At 45.4% G+C, this 15,329-nt stretch overlaps 1 protein-coding gene across 1 annotated transcript in view; it reads left to right on the top strand.

The window, feature by feature from the left end:
* The window catches only part of nfxl1 (nuclear transcription factor, X-box binding-like 1), a 173,184-nt gene that overhangs the window by 113,921 nt on the left and 43,934 nt on the right, over positions 1 to 15,329 (top strand). The window lies entirely within an intron of this gene.

Here is a 15,329-nt window from a genome sequence, read left to right as displayed (position 1 = left end):
CTTGTGATTTGAAGATCTTTGATCAGATTTGGTCTTGGCTTTCTCTGCGGTAAAGCAGTCCTAACTCTTCCAATTTTTCCACATTAATGAAGTTTTGAACTTCCCTACTCCCACGGAATAGATCTTTGCTATTCATTGTACCTATTCCCCGCTTAACCTTAACCTCGAAGGTCATCCCTCAACCACCTCTGCTCCAGTGAAAAGTCTTAGCCTATGTAGCCTCTTCTCATAACTCATAACCTCCAGTCTAGGTAACATCCCTGTAAATCCTATCTCTACCCTCTGCAATTTAATAATATCCTTCCTATAGCAGGGTCACCAGACAGTGCACACTGCTGCAAAAGTGGCCTCACCAGTGTCCTATCCAACTCTAGCATGATGTCCCAACTCCTGTACTCTATAGTCTGAGCAATGTAGTCAAGCATGCCAAATACCACCTTTACCACCCTCTCTACCTGTGATGCAACTTTCAAAGAACTATGTACCTGAACCCCTAACACTGTCTCTTTGACAAAGCTCCCCAGAGCTCTACCATTAATTATGTAAGTCCTGGCCTTGTTCATCTTACAAAAAAGCAATACCTCACATTTGTCCGAATTAAACTGTTGGCTATTTCTTGGCCCTTGAACCCAATTGATCAAGATACCTTTGTAATCTTAGATAACCTTCACTGTCCACTATATCACCAATTTTAGTGTCATCTGCAAACTTATTAACCATCCTTCCTAAATTCTCATTCAGATCGTTTATATAAATGGCAAATGACAGTGACCCAGCACTGATCCCTGTGGAACACTGTTAGTCACAGACCTGCATTCTGAAATACAACCCTCCACTACCATCCTTTATTTCCCATCATCAAGCCAATTTTGTATTCCATTTTGGCAAGCTTTCCCTGAATCCCATGTGAATTTATTTTTACTAGCCAGTCTGTCATGCAGAACCTTGTCAAAAGCTTTAAAGTTCATGTAGTCAATGTCTATCGCTCTGCCTTCATCTATCTTTTTGGTCACGTCCTCAAAAAAACTCAATCAAGTTTATAAAGATATTTCCCATCCACAAAGCCATACTGGTTAACCCTAATCTGTCTTTACTAAGAGTTTTTAATGATGATCATGAATCCATTGTTGATAGTCAGGGAAAAACCCATATGGTTCACTAATCCCCTTTTAGGGAAGGAAGCAGTCATCCTTACCTGGCCTGCCCTACATGTGACTCCAGACCAGTGGCAATGTGATTGACTCCTGACTGCCCTCTGGATAATTAGAGTTAGGCAATAAATGTTGGCAGAGCCAGCGATGCCCTCATCTCATGAATGAAATAAAAGGGAAAAATGTGTTTAGGGCTGGTGTCAGATAGACAAAAACAATTGAAAACCAAACTGAATACAAATATTTTGAAGGGAAGTGACAAAGTGAATAAAGGAAGGAATGAGGAATTATGAAAAAGATTATCATCTTACAGGGAAAGCTTGACAGTTGAGAATCATAAGATCAACAATGCTCTGACTGGAGTGCTGGACCAGACTTGATTGGCAATTTTCTGATACAATATGTGGATGTACCTACTAGAGAAGGTGCAAAAACTTGACCTACTTTTGGGAAGTAAGGCAGGGCAGGTGACTGAGGTGTCAGTGGGTGAGCACGTTGGAACCAGCGACCATAATTTTATTAGATTGAAAATAATGATGGAAAAGGATAGACCAGATCTAAAAGATGAAGTTCTAAGTTGGAGAAAGGCCAATTTTGACGATATTAGGCAAGAACTTTCGAAAGCTGATTGGGGTCAGATGTTCGCGGGTAAAGGGATAGCTGGAAAATGGGACGCCTTCAGAAATGAGATAACAAGAATCCAGACAAAGTATATTCCTGTCAGGGTGAAAGGAAAGGCTGGTAGGTGTAGGGAATGCTGGATGACTAAAGAAATTGAGGGTTTGGTTAAGAAAAAAAAGAAGCATATATAAGGTATAGACAGGATAGATCAAGTGAATCCTTATAATATAAAGGAAGTAGGAGTATAGTTAAGAGGGAAATCAGGAGGGCAAAAAGGGGACATGAGATTGCTTTGGCAAATAAACTTAAGGAGAATCCAAAGAGTTTTTACAAATATAAAGGACAAAAGGGTAACTAGGGAGAGAATAGGGCCCCTCAAAGGTCAGCAAGGTGGCCTTTGTGTGGAGCCGCAGAAAATGGGGGAGATAATAAATTAATATTTTGCATTAGTATTTACTGTGGAAAAGAATATGGGAGATACAGACTGTAGGGAAATAGATGGTGACATCTTGCAAAATGTCCAGATTACAGAGGAGGAATTGCTGGATGTCTTGAAACGTGTAAAGGTGAATAAATCCCCAGGACCTAATCAGGTGTACCCGAGAACTCTGTGGGAAGCTAGAGAAGTGATTGCTGGGCCTCTTGCTGAGATATCTGTATCATCGATAGTCACAGGTGAGGTGCCAGAAGACTGGAGGTTGGCAAACGTGGTGCCACTGTTTAAGAACGGTGGTAAGGACAAGCCAGGGAACTACAGATCATTGAGCCTCACGTCGGTGGTGGGCAGGTTATTGGAGGGAATCCTGAAAGACAGGATGTACATGTATTTGGAAAGGCAAGGACTGATTAGGGATTGTCAACATGGCTTTGTGCATGGGAAATCATATTCTGGATTAGATGTGCTGGAAGAGCACAGCAGTTCAGGCAGCATCCAAGGAGCAGCGAAATCGACGTTTCGGGCAAAAGCCCTTCATCAGGAATAAAGGCAGAGAGCCTGAAGCGTGGAGAGATCAGCTAGAGGAGGGTGGGGCTGGGGAGAAAGTAGCATAGAGTACAATAGGTGAGTGGGGGAGGGGATGAAGGTGATAGGTCAGGGAGGAGAGGGTGGAGTGGATAGGTGGAGAAGGAGATAGGCAGGTAGGACAAGTCATGGGGATCGTGCTGAGCTGGAAGTTTGGAACTAGGGTGAGGTGGGGGAAGGGGAAATGAGGAAACTGTTGAAGTCCACATTGATGCCCTGGGGTTGAAGTGTTCTGATACGGAAGATGAGGCATTCTTCCTCCAGGCATCTGGTGGTGAGGGAGCGGCGGTGAAGGAGGCCCAGGACCTCCATGTTCTCGGCAGAGTGGGAGGGGGAGTTGAAATGTTGGGCCACGGGGCGGTGTGGTTGATTGGTGCGGGTGTCCCGGAGATGTTCCCTAAAGCGCTCTGCTAGGAGGTGCCCAGTCTCCCCAATGTAGAGGAGACCGCATCAGGAGCAATGGATACAATAAATGATATTAGTGCATGTGCAGGTAAAACTTTGATGGATGTGGAAGGCAAACATGATTGAGTTTTTTGAAGAAGAGGATTGATAAGGGCAAAGCGGTAGATGTGATCTATGTGGACTTCAGTAAGGTGTTCGACAAGGTTCCCCATGTGAGACTGATTAGCAAGGTTAGATCTCATGGAATACAGAGAGAACTAGCCATTTGGATACAGAACTGGCTCAAAGGTAGAAGACAGAAGGTGGTGGTGGAGGGTTGTTTTTCAGACTGGAGGCCTGTGACCAGTGGAGTGCCACAAGGATCGGTGCTGGGTCCTCTACTTTTTGTCATTTACATAAATGATTTGGATGCGAGCATAAGAAGTCCAGTTAGTAAGTTTGCCGATGACACCAAAATTGGAGGTGTAGTGGACAGTAAAGAGGGTTACCTCAGATTACAACAGGTTCTTGACCAGATGGGCCAATGGGCTGAGAAGTGGCAGATGGAGTTTAATTTAGATAAATGCGAGGTGCTGCATTTTGGGAAAGCAAATCTTAGCAGGACTTATACACTTAATGGTAAGGTCCTCGGGAGTGTTGCTGAACAAAGAGACCTTGGAGTGCAGGTTCATAGCTCCTTGAAAGTGGAGTCGCAGATAGATAGGATAGTGAAGAAGGCGTTTGGTCTGCTTTCCTTTATTGGTCAGAGTATTGAGTACAGGAGTTGGGAGGTCATGTTGCCTCTGTATAGGACATTGGTTAGGCCACTGTTGGAATATTGCATGCAGTTCTGGTCTCCTTCCTATTGGAAAGATGTTGTGAAACTTGAAAGGGTTCAAAAAAGATTTGCAAGGATATTGCCAGGGTTGGAGGATTTGAGCTATAGGGAGAGGCTGAACAGGCTGGAGTTGTTTTCCCTGGAGCGTCGGAGGCTGAGGGGTGACCTTATAGAGGTTTACAAAATTGTGAGGGGCATGGATAGGATAAATAGGCAAAGTCTTTTCCTTGGGGTGGGGGGGTCCAGAACTCGAGGGCAGAGGTTTATGGTGAGAGGGAAAAGATGTAAAAGAGATCTATGGGGCAAATTTTTCATGCAGAAGGTGGTACGTGGATGGAATGAGCTGCCAGAGGAAGTGGTGGAGGCTGGTACAATTGCAACATTTAAGAGGCATTGGATGGGTATATGAATAGGAAGGGTTTGGAGGGATATGGGTGCTGGCAGGTGGGACGAGATTTGGTTGAGATATCTGGTTGGCATGGACGGCCAGCATGTTTCCATGCTGTACATCTCTATGACTCTGTGGCTGAGAAAGGCCTACTTCTGCTCCTCCATCTTATTGTCTTATAGGGAAATCCTGAAGCGAATTAGTTAAATGAAGCAATAAAATAATAAAATGAAAAATGCCAAAATGTCCTCTGGGGGCATCATCTCTTCTGCATTGCAATGATTACCTTCACTGAAAAATGCCACCATCCTCTTTTCTTTTCTTGTGAACACGTTGTGACCAGAAATTTTGCCTTTCTGTGAAACAGATCTCAGTATCACAAAATCATCCATGATTCCAGCTGTCACTGAAGCTCCAAAACCTGGAGGTTACACTTGTGCAGCCACGGATGCTTCCTGACCCTGAGTTTATCTTGAAGTCTCCACAACTTATCTTATGCCTTCAGACTGACATTCTGCTCAGCAGCCATGCCTTAGGTTTACCTTTAACTTTCCTTATTTTATTGTGACTTTTAAACCATTTATTTTAAACTGGAGTTTAGGAGAAACTAGAAATTCCTCACCCTTACTACAAATTAGCTCCCTCTTCTGTGCCTGTACATTCTTTCTTCCCCAGTACACTCTCAGTGCTCTGTTTAGAGTGAGATCTCTCCCTGCTTTCCCCACTGTTTTTAAACTTGCTGCTCCTTCTCTCTTGGCAATGTTCTTAGAATGAAGCTTTTCCTTCCTTTCAGTTCTTTTTAAATTTGCTGCTCTTCATTTCTCAGCACTGAGTTGAGAATCCATTTTGATAGTAGGACTGTGAAGGTCAATTATTACTTGGAAGTTGCAATTCTAGGTGAGGTGGAAACTCAAAAAAAATCTTTTGAGTACCAATACACCAGACATTAAAGTTGCACCACAGGACAGTAAAGCCATTTTTAAAATAAAAGAATTGACGTTTATTTCTAGAGGGATAGAGTTGAAAAAGTAGTAAAATCATGCCAAGCCTATGTTGAATTTGGCTTATAGTTAGAGCACTACATGCAATTCTGTTTACTGAACTATAAAAAGGAAATAGAAGTACTGAAGATTGTACAGAAAAACTTGACAAGGATAATAACAGGATTTTTTGCGCTTCCACATCAGGAAGTATTGAGGGGCTGGGTCTCATTTCTCTTGAAGTAACAAGGCTGAGGGATCCCCTAATAGAGTCTTTCAAATTATGAAAGGGTTTGACAGAATGAATAACAAGGGACTGTATCCTCTTGTGGGAAGAGCATAACCAGAGGCCATCGATATAAGGTAGTTGCTAAAAGATTCAGTAAGGAATTTAGAAGAAAAAAATCCTTTCTTGGAAGAATGAGTTTGTGAAAAATGCTATAAATAAAGTAATAGTCCAAGTGAATGATATAGATGCATTTAAGACAAAACTAGACAGCTTAAATGGATAAAATTAAAAGTAGGTGAGTACAGTGATAAATTTAGGAGAGGAAACATGGGAAAAGTCTTGTAGTTACTAATCCTGATGGACATGATAACCAGAAGACCCTGCTGTTTGGTCAGATGGCTTGTTTCTCTGTCATGTATGTCATGTAGTTCTATGTTTTAATTGTAGCGTTGAGTAATCTGGATAGAATTACTTCTATACTCTCGTGGCCTTTTATAAGAGTAGGATGAGCAAAACCAGAAGGGAGCTCATCACAACTTAAGGGCATTTAGCAGTGTGATTCTTGTTAGGGCTTGCAGTTTGGCACACTTCCTTGTCCTGCATGCTGCAAACATTAATATACAGGGTCCTGTTCTTTGCTGACAGACAGAATATTTATGCACATACAGTAATCTGCCTGTACCCATGGGGGTTAGATTCCAAGACCTACCGCGGAAGCCCGAGACAGTGGGTAGGAGCGAACCCAACATTTAAATGGGAAACATACCTTCCTGGCAACTCCTAGTCCCTGATGCTGGAACATTCCCGATAATTTGCTCGGTCTGTGGTAAACCACGGATAACTGGAGCCGCGGATACGGGGTCACCTTGTATATTTCAACTCATCAATATAGGTGACAACCATTCTGTGATTAATATTTTAGGGTAATGCTTTCACCAATTCAAGTCAACCTATCTGGTATAAAATTCAAATGATGTTTGGCAGTAAATGGTTAGTTACCATTACCCATTGTGTTCTCCATCTCAACACTGGAATCTGCTTGCCAACCAATCAATGCTTATCTCTCACACAATGTAGATGTTCTTTACCCTTTGTTAGTATTTCTGGTTAATTGTTCTGATGAGTGCAAGATGAAACTTCTAGAAAAAAGGGTCTTTTTTTTTTGGATACTCAAGAAAAATGATTGGATTTTCTTTTTGTTGATTTTATTCTTACAATTCAACTTTCCTGATCTATGAAATTAATTGTTTGATATTTTGTCTGGCTACAGGTTTGTATTACCGTTTCTGAGAATATCTCCATTATTTTGTGGTTTGTTTGGTAATTATCTAATGTTGACAAACTTTGAAAAATAGGATCATTATTGTTGGCATCTTTAAAGCATTGGGTTGTGCAGTGTCTTTTGAGCATGTTGTGTATCTTTACTTTGCCTCATTACCCTAATCAGCTCCAGCTGGTGTTTAGTTCGATTGTGATTCACAGTTTCTGGTCAGGACATTCTGCCATTTCGCACTGACGACAATTTAGGTTGTTCTCGATAAAGTCAGTCTTATTTCACAATGCACATGAAGTGCATTGTTTTTTTCATAATTGCATTAAAATACCATAAGCTAGTATCCAACTGCAACATAAACAAAAATTATTAGTAGGTACTAATTTATTAGATATACTGTAGACATTTTATTTAATTCCATTTGTGGGTGTCTTGGTCAACACGATGACCAGAAGACCCTAGCAACATGCGATGGTACCTATGTGATTTATGATAGTGATGCAAATACTGTGTTGTCGTTTGTTAGCTAGTTCCCAGAACACAACAGAAATTTACTTCAGTTAAAAATATCATATCCACTAGGGGGCAGAGCACTAAACTATCATTTATGGATGCATATTCTGAAAGTTGATTTTATCAAGATTTTATTATTTTACCCTTAATAATATATTTCAGTGTTCTTCTTTTTAAATAATCTGGAGATATTTTACCGGTAGTTTTAGTAATCTGTCCACTAAACCTTAAGATCTTTCTCCTACTTTGATATGTGTTTGTAAATTTTACATTTGCTTCAGTTTGTTAGATACTTAATTCTTATTTTGATTATGTGATTGACTGTAAGTTGCAAAAGAATATGTCATTTAAATTGGAAACTGGTTCATCCAAAGCACTATTATTTTTGAAAATTCTTCTTTTAAATTTTGTACGCAATTTTAAAATAGAAGAAACAGATTATCTGCTTTTTCCCCTCTGACCATCAAATGAGGAGACCATCTGCTGTTCCTCATTAATGTTTCATTCATAATACCATTTTCCCATTCACATGAGCTATCACTGATGTCAATATTCTAGATTGTGATTTTATACTGAGAATTTGTTCCCAGCAGAAAATGACATAATAAGTGAAGACTACTTCATTTTATCAGGATACTTAAAGCAAATAAAGAACATTTTATACAATGTCATGACTAGATTAAATGCCAGGTTGAAGTGCTGGGGGTGGATCCTGTGCTCCTCACGTCATAACACAGTTGAAAGATTTCTAGTAGACACTATGGAGTAATATAAAGAAGAGAGAGTGCCTTGCTTGGCCAGCATTTCACTTGTATCCAATTCTGTCAAACTAATGGGATTAACTCCCCATTTATCTTAATATTTTTGGAACATTACTGGTATAACTGTCTACTGAGTTTGTCAATATAAAAAGCATTTTATTTTAAAAATAATGCTCTGAGCACCTTTAAGGTACGTTTAAGCAATTTGGTTGATATATAAATGCAATTAGTAAGAAAAGCTTGAAGTTTTCTTTCACTTTGCAAGTACTAGGAAGTTTTAATCTGTGTCTTTACATCTATGTATTCTGCTTTCATACATATTTACCCTCATGGCCTCTCACCAGTATAAGTTCTCCACATTTCCTTCTTTTCTTGTACATGCTTACCTTCACTCCTGTTTTATGTACAGCAAGTTCGATCTTAATACCTAAGATATATAGGGGTCAAGTTTCTGCATTATGCATAGCCAGGCTCAGATTTTGTCCAGAACTATGCTAATTCTGGCAAGTATTAATTTACTGCAACAAATCATATTGGTCATTGTAACACCTGCCATCAGCCAGTACAGGCAGGCAATGTTTTGAAACAATTCTCTTTCAAAATGCATATTTCCTGACACATTTAAAGTGGCAACTTGATACAGTTGAATTAATATAATTGAAAATGGGCTTGTCTGAAAATAAGCAACTCAAGTCTGCATTCTTAGTCCACCAGCTGTATTATTCCAATTTTAAATAACTTGAGATAACCTAAAACCTATAATCATTTGCTCCTAATGTTGGTGTAAAGTAGTCAGTTTCTTAGTCTTTAAAACAAATCATATATATTCACAAGCTTTTACAATACATGTATCAGTTTCATTATACCCAAAATAATTTAAGTTTTAGAAGGATCCTCGGTCTAAAAACAGTACAGTCATTAAGAAAGCACAATGATTAATAGTTGTCCTGGGAGCAATGTGGCTAGTTTTGTCATTAGGAGCAATAGTTGCCAGAGCACTAGGAAGCTCCCTGTTCAGGCTTGCATCTAGAACATAGAACAGTAGAACACAGGAACAGTCACACCTATTAAGTAACTGATCACCCCTCAGCCTCTGCTGCTGTAGTGAAAATTGAAGTTTGTCTGACCAATCTTTCTTTGTAACTATTATACTCCAATCCAGGCAACATCCTGGTAAACCTCTTCTGCACTCTCTCCAAAGCCTCCACATCCTTCCTGGGGTGCAGCAACCAAAACTAAGTGCTTATTCCGATTGTGGCCTGACCAAAGACTTATGGTTGGATAAGTCCAAAACATCGACTCTCATGCACCTCAGATGAGGCCCGACCTTCTGTGCTTTTTCCAAAGCCACATTTTATCAATGAAGATGACTAGCCAACTCCTATATTCAATGTCCTGACCAATGAAGACAAGCTTCCATATGCCTTTTTTTTTTACCACTTTCTCCACTTGTGTCGCCACTTTCACGGAGCAGTGGACTTAAATCCCAAGATCGCCCTGTTGTCAGTGCTTCCATACTATATTCTTCTTTCTTGCGTTTGACTTCACTTCATGCTTGATTGGATTAAACTCCGTCTGCCATTTCTCCAGCCACCTTTGCAGCTGATCAAAACCTGCTGGATTTAGATCCTTTGATATCCTTCCTCACTATCCACAACCCTAACAATTTTCATATCCTCTGCAAGCTTACTAATCAGATCACCAACATTTTCATCCAACTTGTTTGTATAAGGTAGAAAAGTGCTAGAAAAGCTAAAAGGTCTCACAATTGATAAATCTCCTGGCCCTAATTCACCTATTGTACTCTGCTACTTTCTCCACCCCCACCCCCCCCCATCCTGCTCATTTATCTTTCCACTCTGCAGGAACTCTGCCTCTATTCCTGATGAAGGGCTTCTGCCCGAAACGTCGATTTTTCCTGCTCCTCCGATGCTGCCTGACCTGCTGCGCTTTTCCAGCACCACTGTAATCTAGACCCTGATGGGCTACATCCTAGAGATCTGAGGGAGGTGGCTGAGGAAATAGTGGAGATGTTGGTTGTATCTTTCAAAAGTCACTGGAGTCAGGGAAAGTCCCAGATAATTGGAAAATCGTTGTTGTAACCCCTTCTTCAAGAAAAGATCAAGGCAAAAGATGGAAAATTATAAGTCGATTAGCCTAACCTCAGTTGTTGGTAAAATTCTAGAATTCTTCATTGAGGATGAGATTTCTAAATTCTTGGAAGCGCAGGGTCAGATTAGAACAGGTCAGCATGGATTTAGTAAGGGAAGGTAGTGCCTGACAAACCTGTTAGAATTCTTAGAAGAGGTAACAAATAGGTTAGACCAGGGAAACCCAGTGGATGTTATTAATCTAGACTTCCAAAAGACCTTTGATAAGGTGCCTCATTGGAGGCTGCTGAGTAAGGTGAGGGCCCATGGTGTTTAAGGTGAGGGCCCATGGCATGGATTGAGGATTGGCTGAAGGCAGAGAGTTGGGATAAAAGGTTCATTTTCGGAATGGCAGCCAGTGACAAGTGGTGTCCCGCAGGGTTCATGGGCCGTAGCTGTTCACTTTATATATTAATGATCTGGATGAAGGGACTGGGGACATTCTGGCGAAGTTTGTCAATGATACAAAGTTACGTGGACAGGCAGGTAGTACTGAGGAGGTGGGGAGCTGCAGAAATATTTAGACAGTTTGAGAGTGGTCCAGGAAATGGCGGCTGAAATTCAAGGTGAGCAAATGTGAGGTCTTGCACTTTGGAAAAAAGAATACAAGCATGGACTATTTTCTAAATGGTGAGAAACTTCATAAAGCCGAAATACAAAAGTATCTGGAGTGCTAGTCCAGGATTATGTATAAGTTAACTTGCCGGTTGAGTCTGTGATTAAGAAAGCGAATGTAATTCATCATTTATCTCAAGAGGGTTGGAATATAAAAGCAGCGATGTGCTTCTGAGACTTTATAAAGCTCTAGTTAGGCCCCATTTAGAATATGGTGTCCAATGTTTGGGCCCCACACCTTAGGAAGGAGATACAGGCACTGGAGCGTGTCCAGCAGAGATTCACACAGATAATCTCTGGAATGGTAGGCCTAACATATGATGAATGGCTGAGGATCCTGGGATTGAATTCGTTAGAGTTTAGAAGATTGAGGGGAGATCTAATAGACACTTACAAGATAATGCATAGCTTAGAAAGGGTGGACACTGGGAAGTTGTTTCTGTTAGGTGGGGAGACTAGGACCTGTGGGCACAGCCTCAGAGGGGGTCAGTTTAGAACTAAAATGAGGAGACATTTCTTCAGTCAGAGAAGGGTGGGCCTGTAGAATTCATTGCCACAGAGCGCAGTGGAGGCCGGGACGTTAAATGCCTTCAAGGCAGAGATTTATCAATTGATAGACCTTAATTCTTTCCAAGATTAAAAATTTATGGGGAAAGTGCGGGTAAGTGGAGTTGAAATGCCAATCAGTCATGATTAAAAGGCGGAATGGACTTGATGAGCCGAATGCTGAAACTTTATTGCTGGAACAGCACAGCAGGTCAGGCAGCATATAGGGAACAGAAGATTCGACGTTTCGGGCACATGCCCTTCTTCAGGAATGAGCAGAGAGTGTTCAGCAGGAGAAGATAAAAGGTAGGGAGGAGGGACTTGGAGGAGGGGCGTTGGAAATGTGATAGGTGGAAAGAGGTCAAGGTGAGGGTGATAGGTCGGAGTAGGGTGGAGGCGGAGAGGTCAAGAAGAAGACTGCAGGTCAGGAAGGCGGTGCCGGGCTGGAGGGATTCGGCTGAGACAAGGTGGGGGGAGGGGGGATGAAGAAACTGGTGAAGTCCAAGTTCATCCCCTGTGGTTGGAGGGTTCCCAGTCGGAAGATAAGACGCTCCTCCTCCGACCGTCGCGTTGTTGTGGTTTGGCGGTGGATGAGTCCAATGACCTGCATATCCTCGGTGGAGTGGGAGGGGGAGTTGAAATGCTGTGCTACAGGGTGATTGGGTTGGTTCGTCCGGGTGGCCCAGAGGTGCTCTCTGAATCGCTCCGCAAGTAGGCGGCCTGTCTCCCCAATATAGAGGAGGCCACACCGGCTGCAGCGGATGCAGTAGATAATGTGGGTGGAGGTGCAGGTGAATCTGTGGCGGATATGGAAGTTTCCTTTGGGGCCTTGGAGAGAAGTGAGGGGGGAGGTGTGGGCGCAAGTGTTGCACCTCCTGCGGTTGCAAGGGAAGGTGCCGGGAGTGGTGGTTGGGTTGGTGGGGGGTATGGATCTGACAAGGGAGTCGCGGAGGGAGTGGTCTCTACGGAAAGCTGATAGAGGAGGGGAGGGAAATATATCCTTGGTGGTGGGGTCCGTTTGGAGGTGGCGGAAGTGACGGCAGATGATACGCTGGACATGGAGATTGGTGGGGTGGTAGGTGAGGACCAGTGGGGTTCTGTCCTGGTGGCGGTTGGAGGGGCGGGGCTCAAGGGCGGAGGAGCGGGAAGTGGAGGAGATGCGGTGGAGGGCATCGTCGATCACGTCGGGGGGGAAATTGCGGTCCTTGAAGAAGGAGGCCGTCTGTGTTGTGCGTATTTTGAACTGGTCCTCCTGGGAGCAGATGCGGCGGAGACGAAGGAATTGGGAGAATGGGATGGCGTTTTTACAGGGGGCGGGGTGGGAGGAGGTGTAGTCCAGGTAGCTGTGGGAGTCGGTCGGTTTGTAGTAGATGTCCGTGTTGATTCGGTCGCCTGAGATAGAAACAGAAAGGTCTAGGAAGGGGAGGGAGGAGTCCGAGACTGTCCAGGTGAATTTGAGGTCGGGGTGGAAGGTGTTAGTGTAGTGGATGAACTGTTCAACCTCCTCGTGGGAGCACGAGGTAGCCCGCCCCCCGGCCCAGTTCCGTCACCGCGCCTAACCCCGCCCCCCGGCCCAGTTCCGTCACCGCGCCTAACCCCGCCCCCCGGCCCAGTTCCGTCACCGCGCCTAACCCCGCCCCCCGGCCCAGTTCCGTCACCGCGCCTAACCCCGCCCCCCCGGCCCAGTTCCGTCACCGCGCCTAACCCCGCCCCCCGGCCGAGTCCCGTCACCGCGCCTAACCCCGCCCCCCAGCCGACCTCTGTCCCCGCCCCCAGGCCTAACCCCGCCCCCACATCCAGCTCCAGTCCCACACCAGGTCCTAGCTCCCCGCCCTGCCGTGTGTTCACCATCCCTCCGGACCTGCCCCTCTCTGAGGATGAGAGATCAGTCCTCAGGAGGGGTCTCACCTTCGTTCCCACACGTTCTCGGGTCAATGAATTCAATACACGGAGTGACATTGAACGATTCTTCCGCCGCCTTCGCCTCCGTGCCTTCTTTTTCAATCAAGACCCTCACCCACCCTCTGACGACCCCTTCTCCAACCTCCAACACACCCCGTCCACCTGGACACCCCGTGCTGGCCTCCTACCTGCCCTCGACCTCTTTATTGCAAACTGCCGCCGCGATATTAACCGCTACCTGAACTCCCACACCCCTCCCACCCACTCCAACCTCTCACCCTCGGAACGCACAGCCCTCCACTCCCTCCGTTCCAACCCCAACCTCACCATCAAACCAGCTGACAAGGGAGGCGCAGTAGTAGTTTGGCGCACCGACCTCTACACCGCTGAGGCCAAACGCCAGCTCGCAGATACCTCCTCCTACTGCCCCCTTGACCATGACCCCACCCCCCACCACCAAACCATCATCTCCCAGACCATCCATAACCTCATCACCTCAGGGGACCTCCCATCCACCGCCTCCAACCTCATAGTACCACAACCCCGAACCGCCCGTTTCTACCTCCTGCCCAAAATCCACAAACCTGACTGCCCCGGACGACCCATCGTCTCAGCCTGCTCCTGCCCCACCGAACTCATCTCCTCCTCCTACCTCGACACGGTCCTGTCCCCATTAGTCCAAGAACTCCCCACCTACGTCCGTGACACCACCCACGCCCTCCACCTCCTCCAGGATTTCCGCTTCCCCGGTCCCCAACGCCTCATCTTCACCATGGACATCCAGTCCCTGTACACCTCCATCCCCCATCACGAAGGACTCAAAGCACTCCGCTTCTTCCTTTCCCGCCGTACCACCCAGTACCCTTCCACCGACACCCTCCTTCGACTGACTGAACTGGTCCTCACCCTGAACAACTTTTCTTTCCAATCCTCCCACTTTCTCCAAACAAAAGGAGTAGCCATGGGCACCCGCATGGGCCCCAGCTATGCCTGCCTCTTCGTAGGGTATGTGGAACAATCCATCTTCCGCAACTACACTGGCCCCACCCCCCATCTTTTCCTCCGCTACATTGATGACTGTATCGGCGCTACCTCGTGCTCCCACGAGGAGGTTGAACAGTTCATCCACTACACTAACACCTTCCACCCCGACCTCAAATTCACCTGGACAGTCTCGGACTCCTCCCTCCCCTTCCTAGACCTTTCTGTTTCTATCTCAGACGACCGAATCAACACGGACATCTACTACAAACCGACCGACTCCCACAGCTACCTGGACTACACCTCCTCCCACCCCGCCCCCTGTAAAAACGCCATCCCATTCTCCCAATTCCTTCGTCTCCGCCGCATCTGCTCCCAGGAGGACCAGTTCAAAATACGCACAACACAGACGGCCTCCTTCTTCAAGGACCGCAATTTCCCCCCCGACGTGATCGACGATGCCCTCCACCGCATCTCCTCCACTTCCCGCTCCTCCGCCCTTGAGCCCCGCCCCTCCAACCGCCACCAGGACAGAACCCCACTGGTCCTCACCTACCACCCCACCAATCTCCATGTCCAGCGCATCATCCGCCGTCACTTCCGCCACCTCCAAACGGACCCCACCACCAAGGATATATTTCCCTCCCCTCCTCTATCAGCTTTCCGTAGAGACCACTCCCTCCGCGACTCCCTTGTCAGATCCATACCCCCCACCAACCCAACCTCCACTCCCGGCACCTTCCCTTGCAACCGCAGGAGGTGCAACACTTGCGCCCACACCTCCCCCCTCACTTCTCTCCAAGGCCCCAAAGGAAACTTCCATATCCGCCACAGATTCACCTGCACCTCCACCCACATTATCTACTGCATCCGCTGCAGCCGGTGTGGCCTCCTCTATATTGGGGAGACAGGCCGCCTACTTGCGGAGCGATTCAGAGAGCACCTCTGGGCCACCCGGACGAACCAACCCAATCAC

Source organism: Chiloscyllium plagiosum, unplaced genomic scaffold (genome assembly GCF_037043375.1).
Source record: "Chiloscyllium plagiosum isolate Xiang-an unplaced genomic scaffold, Cpla_swu_hap1 HiC_scaffold_1, whole genome shotgun sequence".
NCBI lineage: Eukaryota > Metazoa > Chordata > Chondrichthyes > Orectolobiformes > Hemiscylliidae > Chiloscyllium > Chiloscyllium plagiosum.
The sequence above is the reverse complement of the archived record's forward strand: the minus strand, read 5'-3'. Positions and strand labels throughout refer to the sequence as shown.